Raw genomic sequence first — 12463 nt, 5'->3', positions numbered from 1 at the left:
ATCGTAAATATGTAGATTCAAATTTGAACGTGTATGTGAACAAAGTGCATTATTAACGTGATAAAGGAATCCTGAGAACACATGTGAGCATACCTGCCTACATTCTGAAATGAAAAACCCAGAGATCTATGTCACCAGAATGCCCTGCTGACACTTAAGTTTGTTGTATGTGTTTAATAAACTAACAGGATTGAAATAAGCACCAAACGTGCAAAACGTATTAAACTATCACAAATACATATATATTCAAACGTGTATGTAAACTGAGTGCATTATCAACGTGATAATGAAATCTCTTGAGCAACCCACAATAACTTTTAGCACACATTTGCCATAACGGAGCCTGTATTGTCTGCCCTTGATTACAGTTCACTCACTTTGAAGGTAAGCATGAGTGCATTTGGGGGGCAACAAAGAAACATTCACTCCCATCAGCTGTGTTGTTAGGAAGCGCTGACGGACACACACAGCATTACTTGCTGGTATGGCAGGAAAGGGATCAAAATATAGTGGAGACTCAGGGACTTCCGGAAAACCCGGAAACTCCACGCTCTGCTCCGGAGACACAGAGAAGAGGGTAAAAACCTGGAATCTCCAGGTAAACCCTGGAGGTTATGCAGGTATGATGGCACGATAGCTTTTATTTTCTTAATCCATATGCGGTATGTGTTCCCCCATAGCAGAGGCCAACGTGTGCCCTTCATTACAGTTAGCTCGTTTTGAAGGCAAACGTGAGCGCATTTTGGGAGGGAGAGCAAAGAAATATTAACTCCTGGCAGATGTGCTGTTAAGAAGTGCGGAATGGCACAGTTACTTGCTGGTATCGCGTGGCCGGAATGGGGTCAAAGCACACAAATCTAATAGAGATGCAGGAATGGCTGGAAAACCCAGAGATCCCACGCTCTTCCCCGGAGAAGAGCTTACAAAACCCTGAGGTTAGGCAGGTATGGTTGTGGCGGGAGCAGACGCGCCGAAGTGCGCAAGTAGTAACTGGGGGGGGGGGGGTGATTTGACTGGGCCAGTGGCAGCTTCGAATGGGGGCATGTGAGTGGAATTTGAAGGGAGCAGCAGAGGTTTGGGCGGCTTTTTGTTTTTACCAATGCAGGACTCCTCGGCATCTAGTGGTTCTGGATCTGAGTGGCAGTCGGTTCCTGCTAATAAAAGGGATAAATCACAGGATGTGTCTAGGAGCCGGTCTCCTGTGGAGTGGGTGAGGGTTGCCCATGGTGTCACTGTGTCTTCGAGGTACTCTGTGTTGGAGCATGAGGAGGCAGAGCCTCTTTGTTCTGAGGTAGTGGAGATGCGGGCAGTGGTGTAGTAGGTGTGGTATCTGGCATTGCGTCTTGTGTGCGAAGTAAGGGGGTTTGTGCTTCAGAGGAGAAAGCTTTTGTGGTTCTTGTGGCCAGTACTGTGTAGGGTCAGGATTTCATGCTGGTGTGCCGATTGTGATTGAGATTTCAGTGGAGGAGTGGGCTCATTTGCCTCGGTCTATCCGTAAGGTGGGTAGGGGTAAGCTTTTGGTTTGCTGTGTGTCTTTTGAGCAGCAGGAGATCGTGTTGTGTTTACGCAAGGTGGTGGGGATTCCGTTGGTGTGTTCTGTACCACCTGTTCGTGTGGCTGGTGGTAAGGGGGTGGTCTATGGTGTTCCGGCTAGTACCGATTTGGGCTTTTTGGTGTCAGAGTTTAGGGGTGTTGGTGTGGTTGGAGTGCATAGGTTGGTTCCCAGGAATGGGGATGAGGTAGTGGTTTTGACTACTGTCTTGGTGTCGTTTCAGTATGTGGAAGTGCCCCTGTTTTTGTGTATTGGTTATGAGAGGTTCCAGGTGGCTAAATATGTGCCCCCTCCTTTGTGTTGTTTTCGGTGTCAGAGGTTTGGTCATGTGGCCAATGTCTGTAGAGGTGAGCAGTGTTGTGCGAAGTGTGGCAGTGGCCACGATGTCAAGGTGTGTTTAAGTGAGACGGTACCTGTTTGTAGGAACGGTGGTGGGGATCACTGTGTTATGTGTAAGGGTTGTCCTGTGTATGTCCGTGAGGTTCAGGTGCAGTCCGAGAAAGTGTCTCACAATTTGTCTTATGCAGAGGCTGTTGCGCAGTTGCAAGCTGCTGGTGTAGATTGGGTTGAGAAGGTTTGTCTATCTGGGGGTGGGCTCCTGCCCCCTTTGGTTGTTCTTGTGCATGGTGTTGTGCAGCCACTGGTGGTGGGTGACTTATTGGTGATGACGAAGGAGAAGTTTTAGTTTTTTATGATTGAGGTTATTCATTGTTTTTTTCAAACGCAGAGCAAGACTGAGAAAATTATTATAGTTAGAGCGGCTGGGAAGTTTTTGGGCATTGTTGGCTTTACGACAGCGTATTTGAATGAGGTGTTGTGTAGGGGGATTGTGTGAGGTGTGGTGGCTGTATTTTGGTGTGGGGCTCCTGGTCGCGGAGGTTTGTTGTAGTGGTTGGTCTGTAGCTGCATTTGTGGGATGTTTGGCGAGCATCATCTATTTAGATGGAAATCGCTGGCTCCTGGTCTCTGGGAGCCACCCCAAGGAGAAGAAGAAGTTTACACGTAGGACGTCTATGTGCTTAGGCAGAGCAGTGATTGTTGGATACCGAAGTTTGAGCCACATTACTCCATCTTCTCGGGTTGAGTATGTAGTCGTGGATTAGGATTCCTCTTGGTCTGTGTGGACTTGTCACAGTAAGGCTGGTCTCACAGGGTCTTCGCCGTGATTGGCCGCAAGTAGCGGTCGAAAGGGGGTGTCCCACCTCCACACAGGAACCCTATTTCTACTTCTAATCTCCTCAGGCCCCACCCCTTCCTCCTCCCACTTCCAGGCATAACAGCCCACCTTCCCCTAGACCCAGTAGTTCATTTATTTCCTGCCCCCCAATGAACACGGGTAAGGTGCCCGGTCCCTCCTACCGCCGCCAGCATAGTTGGGTGATGTCAAGGTTGCCCAGCCTTGTCAGGGGTGGGGTCTGTGGGGCTTCACGGGGCAGCTCACCCTCCAGGTCTGCATGACCTTAGGTGGTCCTCACCCCAGGCAGAGGTAAGATGCAGCAGGGGGTGTGCTCTGTGTGGCTTAAGTAGGTGCATATGGCCTCCCGGGATGGGTTTGTGGTTGCAACCTGTTTTTTCCCGCTGTGGCTGATGTAATGGTTGCCAGGGCCTCTGGTTGTTCTGTTGCTTCCTCTGTGACTGCTCCTCTCTGCTTGCAGGCCTCAGCTTCTGGTTGTTGGTGCTGCCTCCATGGGGAAGTGCTCCTCCAAGTCTCACCATGTCGAGCTTCGCTCTCCTTCGCCTTCCTTTTCCTCTTCTTCCTGTTCCCCTCCCCCTCCTCAGAGGCAGAGGGGGGTGTAGGGTGCCAGAGGACCGGCTCCTGTGTGTTTTTCAAAGAGCCCTTCAGAAGGAGGGGATTCAGCCTAACCGTACCAGGGGGTTGTCCCCGTCCTCTTGCTCATGCTCAGACGCCTCTTCCTGCAGCCTGGTCGATTCCTTGAGGTCGACTGATTTCAAGGGCAAGTACATCGACAAGGCGACAACGGCGGATGTTCTTCAGGTGTCCCATTACATGGAGTTTCCGGTCTACCAAGTCTACTCTTGCTGAAGGGGTTCGGCCCCCTCCTCCCCAGTTTAAGCGCACTCTCAAGAAGGGTCTCCCACTTCTCTCGGAAATGAAAACTGAGATTTTGAGGGAGTCAGTTGAGCCGGACAAGTCAGCGGTCCCCAGGTTCCTTGCCAAGCTGTTTCCCTTGCAGGGGGAGAAGATGGCCCTGCCGCAGTTGGTTCTGGTGGATGACATCATTCCCAGTCTGGTGGGAAGGTCGTCCTTGACCTCGGTCGATTCTCTTCGGGACCCCACGGATTGTACAGTGGATACCTCCTTGAGGAAGGCCTATGGAGGGGCTCATTTGGCTTTGCGGACTGCCACTTATGCCTCGTACACTGCAGAAGCTGCCCATGGGAGTCTGAAGTCTGCCCTGAAGGCGGCAGGGCTCTGATCCTGTGCCCCTTCTATAGGCCGTCAAGTCTCATGTGGAGTTTTTTTCTGACCGGTTATATGATGGTGTGATGTCCATGGGTTCTATCATGGGGGGTAGTCAGCACGTTCTTACCAAGGATTGGAAGACGCCTGACAGAAGTCTACTGCCATGAAAAATCTCTTTGAAGGATGGATGCTGTTTGGGGATTCCCTAGAGGACAAGGTCGATAAGGTCTTCAAGGTGGACAAACATGCGGGCCAGCTGTGTAGGAAGTCTGCCCATGCTCACAGGGTTCTGACCGGCTGGCTGCCCCTCCCCAGTGGGCTCGCCCCTACCCTAGGGGTCAGGCTAGGCCTGTGCCTGGGTGGAAGTGGTGCTCAGGTCCGGTCTCCCCCTTCGCCAGCAGAAGTCCTGATGCCGGGTCTGTCGGAGGCAGCCTGACGTTCTATTGGAAGCTATGGTCCCGGCTCTCGGGGGAAGCCTGGGTCATTCGTCTCGTGAGATGGGGCAACAAGTTGGAATTGGTCTCCCTCCTGTTCTGTCTGGTCCCGTCTGGACACCCCTGCCCAGGTGCCGTGCTCCAAGAGGGTCCTTCGATGGGTGCCTTGATCAGAGAGTGGACTGGATTTACTCCTTTGTCTTCCTGGTGCCCAAACCTTCGGGTTCCCTCCGTCTGATTATAAACCTCAAGGTCTTGAACCGGCACATTCTGACTCAGAGGTTCAAAATGGAGTGTCTTCAGCGGGTCATTCCTCTGGTCAAGGATTCGGATTTGCTGGTTTCCCTGGATCTTCAGGATGCCTACCTGCACGTTCCTATTTGATCTGCCCATCAAAAGTTTCTCAGGTTTGCGGTGGGCATGGATTTCCAGTTTCAGACCTTGCCCTTCAGTCTGAAGTCGTCTCCCTGAGTCTTCACCAAGGTTCTGGGGCCGGTCGTCGCCGCTCTGCACCTACAAGGATTCAGGTGTTCCCCTACCTCGACGCTGGGTCCTGAAGGCTTGGTCGCGAGTTCTTCTGCTGTGACACCTGGAGTCTACTTGTGCTCTGGTGACCTCGTTGGGGTTTCTCATCAACTGGACAAAGTCTCATCTGCAGCACTCATAGGATCTTCAGTTCATTGGGGCCAGGTTGGACTGCTGGGGGGTGTGTTCTTCTTCCCCTTGTCAGAGCTCAGAGACTGCAGGACTGCCTGGTGCATCTTCTTTCTCGGGAGTCGGTCCCCGGCCAGGGATTTCCTTCAGGCTCCTGGTTACATAGTTACATGGTGGCGTGTGTCTTCCTTGTCCCCTGTTGCTCCATATCCACAAGTTCTGGAAGGAGTCGTCTTTGGACTTCGGGGGTGGTATCTCTGTGGGTCCCTCCCTCAGGGACCAGTTTCGTTGGTGGCTGCACCTGCCCAATCTGTTGGTTGGGTTCCCGCTTTGTCTGCCTTCTCTGATCATTGTTACCACATATGCCAGCCTGGCATGGGGGGAGGGAGGGCGGTGGCCCTGGGTCGGGCGCTGCAGGAGAAGTGGGCTCAATCTTTGGGGTCTCTTGCTCTTCTCCTTCTGTCGCCGTCTGCTTGTCACACTAGGAGCCGGCACAATGTGATGCCGGTTCGCCTCAGCCGTGTGTTCCCCTTGGGGGACTGGATGCTGTGGGAGGTGGTCTTTCAGAGGATCTGCAGGGTTCTGGGAACTCCTTGGTGGATTGTTTTGCCTCTCCCCTGTTTGAATTGGTCTCCCCTCCTGTTCCGTCTGGTCCAGTCCGGACACCCCTGCCCAGGTGCTGTGCTCCAAGAGGGTCCTTCGATGGGTGCCTTGATCGGGGAGGGGACTGGGGGTTTATTCCATTATCTTCCTGGTGCCCAAACCTTCGGGGTCCCTCCGTCTGATTATAGACCTCAAAGTCTTGAACCGGCACATTCTGACTCGGAGGTTCAAAATGGAGTGTCTTCAGCGGGTCATTCCTCTGGTCAAGGATTTAGATTTCCTGGTTTCCCTGGATCTTCAGGATGCCTACCTGCACGTTCCTATTTGGTCTGCCCATCAGAAGTTTCTCAGGTTTGCGGTGGGCATGGATTTCCAGTTTCCGCCCTTGCCCTTCAGTCTGAAGTCGTCTCCCTGAGTCTTCACCAAGGTTCTGGGGCCGGTCTTCGTCGCTCTGCACCTACGAGGGATTCAGGTGTTCCCGTACCTCAACACTGGGTCCTGAAGGCTTGGTTGAGGGTTCTTCTGCTGTGACACCTGGAGTCTACTTGTGCTCTGCTGACATCGCTGGGGTTTCTCATCAACCGGACAAAGTCTCATCTGCAGCACTCACAGGATCTGTAGTTCATTGGGGCCAGGTTTTGGACTGCTGGGGGGTGTCTTCTTCTTCCCCTTGTCAGAGCTCAGAGACTGCAGGACTGCCTGGTGCATCTTCTTTCTCGGGAGTCGGCCCCGGCCAGGGATTTCCTTCAGGCTCATGGTTACATGGCGGCGTCTGTCTTCCTTGTCCCCTGTTGCTCCATATCCACACAGGTTCTGGAAGGTGTGGTCTCTGGACTTCGGGGCTGCTATCCCTGTGGGTCCCTCCCTCAGGGACCGGCTTCGTTGTAGGCTGCACCTGCCCAATCTGTTGGTTGGGTTTCCACTTTGTCTGCCTTCTCTGATCATTGTTACCACAGATGCCAGCCTGGCATGGGGGGGGTGGTGGTGGCCCTGGGTTGGGAGCTGCAGGAGAAGTGGTCTCAATCTTTGGGGTCTCTTGCTCTTCTCCTTCTGTCGCCGTCTGCTTGTCACACTAGGAGCCAGGACAATGTGGTGCCGGTTCGCCTCAGCCGTGTGTTCCCCTTGGGGGGCTGGATGCTGTGGGAGGTGGTCTTTCAGAGGGTCTGCAGGGTTCTGGGAACTCCTTCGTGGATTGTTTTGCCTCTCCCCTGTCTGAATTGGTCTCCCCTCCTGTTCCGTCTGGTCCAGTCCAGCCACCCCTGCCCAGGTGCTGTGCTCCAAGAGGGTCCTTCGATGGGTGCCTTGATCGGGGAGGGGACTGGGGGCTTATTCCATTGTCTTCCTGGTGCCCAAACCTTCAAGGTCCCTCCGTCTGATTATAGACCTCAAAGTCTTGAACCGGCACATTCTGACTCGGAGGTTCAAAATGGAGTGTCTTCAACGGGTCATTCCTCTGGTCAAGGACTCGGATTTCCTGGTTTCCCTGGATTTTCAGGATGCCTACCTGCACGTTCCTATTTGGTCTGCCCATCAGAAGTTTCTCAGGTTTGCGGTGGGCATGGATTTCCAGTTTCAGACCTTGCCCTTCAGTCTGAAGTCGTCTCCCCGAGTCTTCACCAAGGTTCTGGGGCCGGTCGTCGTCGCTCTGCACCTACGAGGGATTCAGGTGTTCCCATACCTCGACAACTGGGTCCTGAAGGCTTGGTCGAGGGTTCTTCTGCTGTGACACCTGGAGTCTACTTGTGCTCTGCTGACCTCGCTCGGGTTTCTCATCAACCGGACAAAGTCTCATCTGCAGCACTCACAGGATCTTTAGTTCGTTGGGGCCAGGTTTTGGACTGCTGGGGGGTGTGTTCTTCTTCCCCTTGTCAGAGCTCAGAGACTGCAGGACTGCCTGGTGCATCTTCTTTCTCGGGAGTCGGCCCCGGTCAGGGATTTCCTTCAGGCTCATGGTTACATGGCGGTGTGTGTCTTCCTTGTCCCCTGTTGCTCCATATCCACACAGATTCTGGAAGGTGTGGTCTCTGTACTTCGGGGCTGCTATCCCTGTGGCTCCCTCCCTCAGGGACCGGCTTCATTGTTGGCTGCACCTGCCCAATCTGTTGGTTGGGTTCCCGCTTTGTCTGCCTTCTCTGATCATTGTTACCACAGATGCCAGCATGGCACGGGGGGGGGGGTAGCCCTGGGTTGGGAGCTGCAGGAAACTGGTCTCAATCTTTGGGGTCTCTTGCTCTTCTCCTTCTGTCGCTGTCTGCTTGTCACACTAGGAGCCGGAACAATGTGGTGCCTGTTCGCCTTAGCCGTGTGTTCCCCTTGGGGGAGTGGATGCTGTGGGAGGTGGTCTTCTGGAGGGTCTGCAGGGTTCTGGGAACTCCTTGGTGGATTGTTTTGCCTCTGCCCTGTCTGAATTGGTCTCCCCTCCTGTTCCGTCTGGTCCAGTCCGGACACCCCTGCCCAGGTGCTCTGCTCCAAGAGGGTCCTTCGATGGGTTCTTTGATCGGAGAGGGGACTGGGGGTTTACTCCATTGTCTTCCTGGTGCCCAAACCTTCTGGCTCCCTCTGTCTGATTATAGACCTCAAAGTCTTGAACCAGCACATTCTGAATCAGAGGTTCAAAGTGGAGTGTCTTCAGCGGTCATTCCTCTGGTCAAGGACTCAGATTTCCTGGTTTCCCTGGATCTTCAGCATGCCTACCTGCACATTCCTATTTGGTCTGCCCATCAGAAGTTTCTCAGGTTTGCGCTGGGCATGGATTTCCAGTTCTGGACCTTGCCCTTCAGTCTGAAGTCAACTCCCCGAGTCTTCACCAAGGTTCTGGGGCCGGTCGTCGCCGCTCTTCACCTACGGGGCATTCAGGTGTTCCTGTACCTCGATGACTGGGTCCTGAGACTCGGTCGAGAGTTCTTCTGCTGTGACACCTGGAGTCTATATGTGCTCTGCTGACCTCGCTGGGGTTTCTCATCACTCGGACAAAGCCTCATCTGCTGCCCTCACAGGATCTTCAGTTCATTGGGGCCAGGTTTTGGACTGCTGGGGGGTGTGTTCTTCTTCCCCTTGTCAGAGCTCAGAGACTGCAGGACTGCCTGGTGCATCTTCTTTCTCGGGAGTCTGCCCAGGCCAGGGATTTCCTTCAGGCTCATGTTACCACAGATGCCAGCCTGATGTGGTGGGGGGCGTTGGCCCTGGGTTGGGAGCTGCAGGAGAAGTGGTCTCAATCTTTGGGGTCTCTTGCCCTTCTTCTGTCGCAGTCTGCTTGTCACACTAGGGGCCGGGACAATGTGGTGGTGGATCGCCTAAGCCGTGTGTTCCCCTTGGGGGAGTGGATGCTGTGGGAGGTGGTCTTTCGGAGGGTCTGCAAGGTTCTGGGAACTCCTTGGGTGGATTGTTTTGCCTCTTCCCTGTCTGCAAGGGTGCCTCTCCTTCTCATTCAAAGGGTGTTGCTGCGCATCTGGGACTCACGGCGGTGGTGATCTTTGTTGCTCCGCTTTGGCCTTGCAGGTGCTAGTTTCCCATGTTTCTTCTAGCTGGTATCTGGATCTGGTGGTCGGCCCGTTAGGAGGGGCCCAAGGACTTGGTCTAGGGGGCTTGGAAACTGAAAGGCTGCACCTAGTTTCCGGGGGGCTCTCCGACGAGGTGGTTTCTCACATTCAGTGCGACTGGCGTCCTTCTACCTTGAGGGCCAATGAGCGGCACTGGGGGCACTTCATGTCCTGGTGTCTGTGTCATGTCGATTCCTCCTCCTTGGGTTCTGGGGCTCCTGTGCTGCAGTTTCTTCAGGATGGGTTTAACTCAGGTCTCGCTGTCTCCACCCTGAGGGCTCAGTGGGCTGCGGTTCACACCTTTGGGGGTTCGGCTGCGGGTGGTCACTCCTTGGTGGGTCACCTTCTCCAGAGTTTTTCTGTTGCTTGGCCTCCCTTTGAGCTTTTGTCTGAGGTTTCCCTTTGGGTCCTCACTTTGTTTTCCTGGTGGCTATCACTTTGGTGCGGCTGTTGGGGGAGCTTGGTGCCCTCTCCTGTGAGGCTCCCTACCGGTTGGTTTCCCTGCGTTGTTTTTTAAGTGCCACCCGTCATTTCTTCCTAAGTTAGTTTCTAAGTTTCATCTTGCCCAGGAGATTGTTCTTCCTTCCTTTGTCCCCTCTCCCTCCTCCCCGTAGGAGGTTTGTTGGGCCGCGGGTGGTTCTGCTTTATTTGGAATGCAGTAAGGCTTTTCGTTCCTCCCATAGTTTCTTTGTTACCTTTGGGGGCGGAGGTCCCCGGGCAGAAGTCGTCTGTGCCCACCATTAGCCATTGGCTCGGGGGTGCTATCGCTTTGGCTTACTCATCTGTGGGGTCTTCCTTTCTGTCTGGTGTGCAGGTCCACAAGGGGGATGGCTGCGTCCTCAGCTGAGGCCTGCAGTGTTCCTATCCAGGACATTTGCCACACCGCTACCTGGTCTGATCCACCCACTTTCATTACCCACTATCGTCTGAATCTTCAATGCCTTGAGGCGGGGGCCTTTGGGGCGGGTGTGTTGAGTGTTGCGCTCTTGTGAAATACCCTGTTGCTGCTGACTGGATACGTTTATTTCCATAAATTGGTGTTGGTCGGGTTACATTTTCCATTTGCCTTTTGGTGTTTTTCTTTGCGCTCGGCCCATTCTCTCTGAAGTTGGCACACCTCATTGATAAGTGCTGGGACGAGGAAGAGTGGACGTGGAGGTAATGCTCATATTACTTACCAGTAATCATCATTACTCCTAGTCCTTCTCTTCCTCGTCCCAGCACACATTTCCTGCCTCAACCTTCCCCATGTTGTATAAGCCTATTGGGGTGTGCTACGTACTGTTGTGTCTTGGGGAAGATAGTCTATTAAGCCCAGAGGTGGGAGGGGGTGGGGCGTGAGGAAATTAGAAGTAGAAAGAGGGTTGCTGTGTGGAGGTGGGACACCTCATTGATAAGTGCTGGGACGAGGAAGAGAAGGACTAGGAGTAATGAAGATTGCCGGGAAGTAATCTGAGCATCTATCTTCATCCATATCTGCACAACACAGCTTTCACTGTTTGAACAGCAATGAACTCACTCAGTTGGAAATTAAGCCCCATGTAATCCCATTTTTACCACAGCTGCATGCTTGCTTCTTTTTCTGCACTGCTGCACAGGCTCACACAGGCTTGGAACTCTTTGGGGCTGCTGAGCCCTCCTGCGCCGGGGGTGATATATATTCTGCCACCAGAGCGGAGGACGAATTTGGCGGCAAGCCGCGGCTCTGGATGTAACTTTACTGCCTTTACGAGGGGTTCTGATTTGAACATTTCCGGGAGATGTGCCTAACTTTACTGCTCAGTGCTGCCAGGCAGTGCATTGAGCTGTACCGGCCAGAGTCTGTCTGTACCAGAAGATGTCTTTCTTGATTACTCCTCCCACGCCCTCTGCCCTGCATTTCCTCCACTGTCTGTTTGTATAGGACAGAGTTCCTTCATTTCCCTGTGTTCTCTCACTGACTAGATGCCTGCATGTTCATGAATACTATGCTAGTATACAGTGAAAATGCAGACTCCTACACAGCAAGATAACAACAATTGATTATTTTGCATTAAAACTAGCCATACTGTATGCCGAGGTCTTCAATCTGTGGGGTGCGGCCAAATGCCTGGTCAGGGGGCACGTGATCCAGGACGGTGAGAAAAGAGAAATAATATATATCTTTTTGGCCTCATTTAAGTGTGCATGACGAGCCACTGCCCCCCATGCAAATGCTCAGTGCGACGTGATGGGCGTGCCCACGAAACTGGAAATATGTGCAGACTGGATGCATGCTTTCCTACATTTGGATTGCGCATCCAAGGCTTCCGGCTGGCACCACCAGCATCTTCTTTCCCAGAATGGGATGCCGCTTCTTGGCTCACCCACACACTGCGGGTCGAGGGGTTGCCAAGAAGCAAGTGTTTCAGGCCTTTTCCGGACCCCCTGCTCCCCTCTTCGCCGGTGGACCCATGAAGGCAATGCGTTGGCAGAGGAGGCGAGTAGGGGGGCCGGATCACTGCAGCGCTGGTCCCCCTGCACCCCTCTCCCTCTGTGCCCCACTTTGGGGTGCCACAGGGGAGAGGATGCGAGCTGGGACGGAAGCATGCATTGCTCGTGTTGTATGATATCCGGCTTCCCACAGCAGATTTCTGGGCTCAAGCTGTCTGCTGTGGGGGAGACGGATATCCTACAGCACCGGTCCCCTGCTTTGGCTCCACCTCTGCCTCATCACCCCTCTGGTCCATGGGCCAGCTTGGCCGGGTCCGAGATCCGGCATCAGATGTCTGGCCGGATCTCGGGGCCTGGCCTCCCTCATCCCTGACAAGGCTTTACAAAGCCCCCAGCTTTGCCGAGGGAAGCTGGGGGCTCGGTGACCTAATCTTCACTGTGCCTCTTTCCCCAGCCGCCACTAGTGCATTTCTTTGTTTTATTTGCTCATCCTGTTTTTGTCTTCTGTCCTGAAAGGGACACCAGGGGTCCAGGGGGATCAATGGACCATGAACATCACCGGAGTGGGGAGGGGTATCACTGTTGAAAGCAGGCATTCTACATGTTGGGCACATTATTGTTGTTCAAATGTGCATTTTACACGTTGGTAGGAAAGAAGTAATTTCCAAACTAAAAAAGACTGCTGAAACTTGCATTCACTAGTAACTAGTTTTCTATGAAATGTGTATTTTTTTTTCGGAGCATCAAACACAATACTCTGTAATTTGTTTTCCTGCTTGCTTTGTGTTTTATCAGAGGTTATACTTATAATGAAATTGTAAAGTTGAGAAATCAGCTAAATCAA

Source organism: Ambystoma mexicanum, chromosome 3q, assembly GCF_040938575.1.
Source record: "Ambystoma mexicanum isolate Mex_15411 chromosome 3q, UKY_AmexF1_1, whole genome shotgun sequence".
Taxonomy (NCBI): domain Eukaryota; kingdom Metazoa; phylum Chordata; class Amphibia; order Caudata; family Ambystomatidae; genus Ambystoma; species Ambystoma mexicanum.
This window is presented reverse-complemented; position numbering follows the sequence as displayed.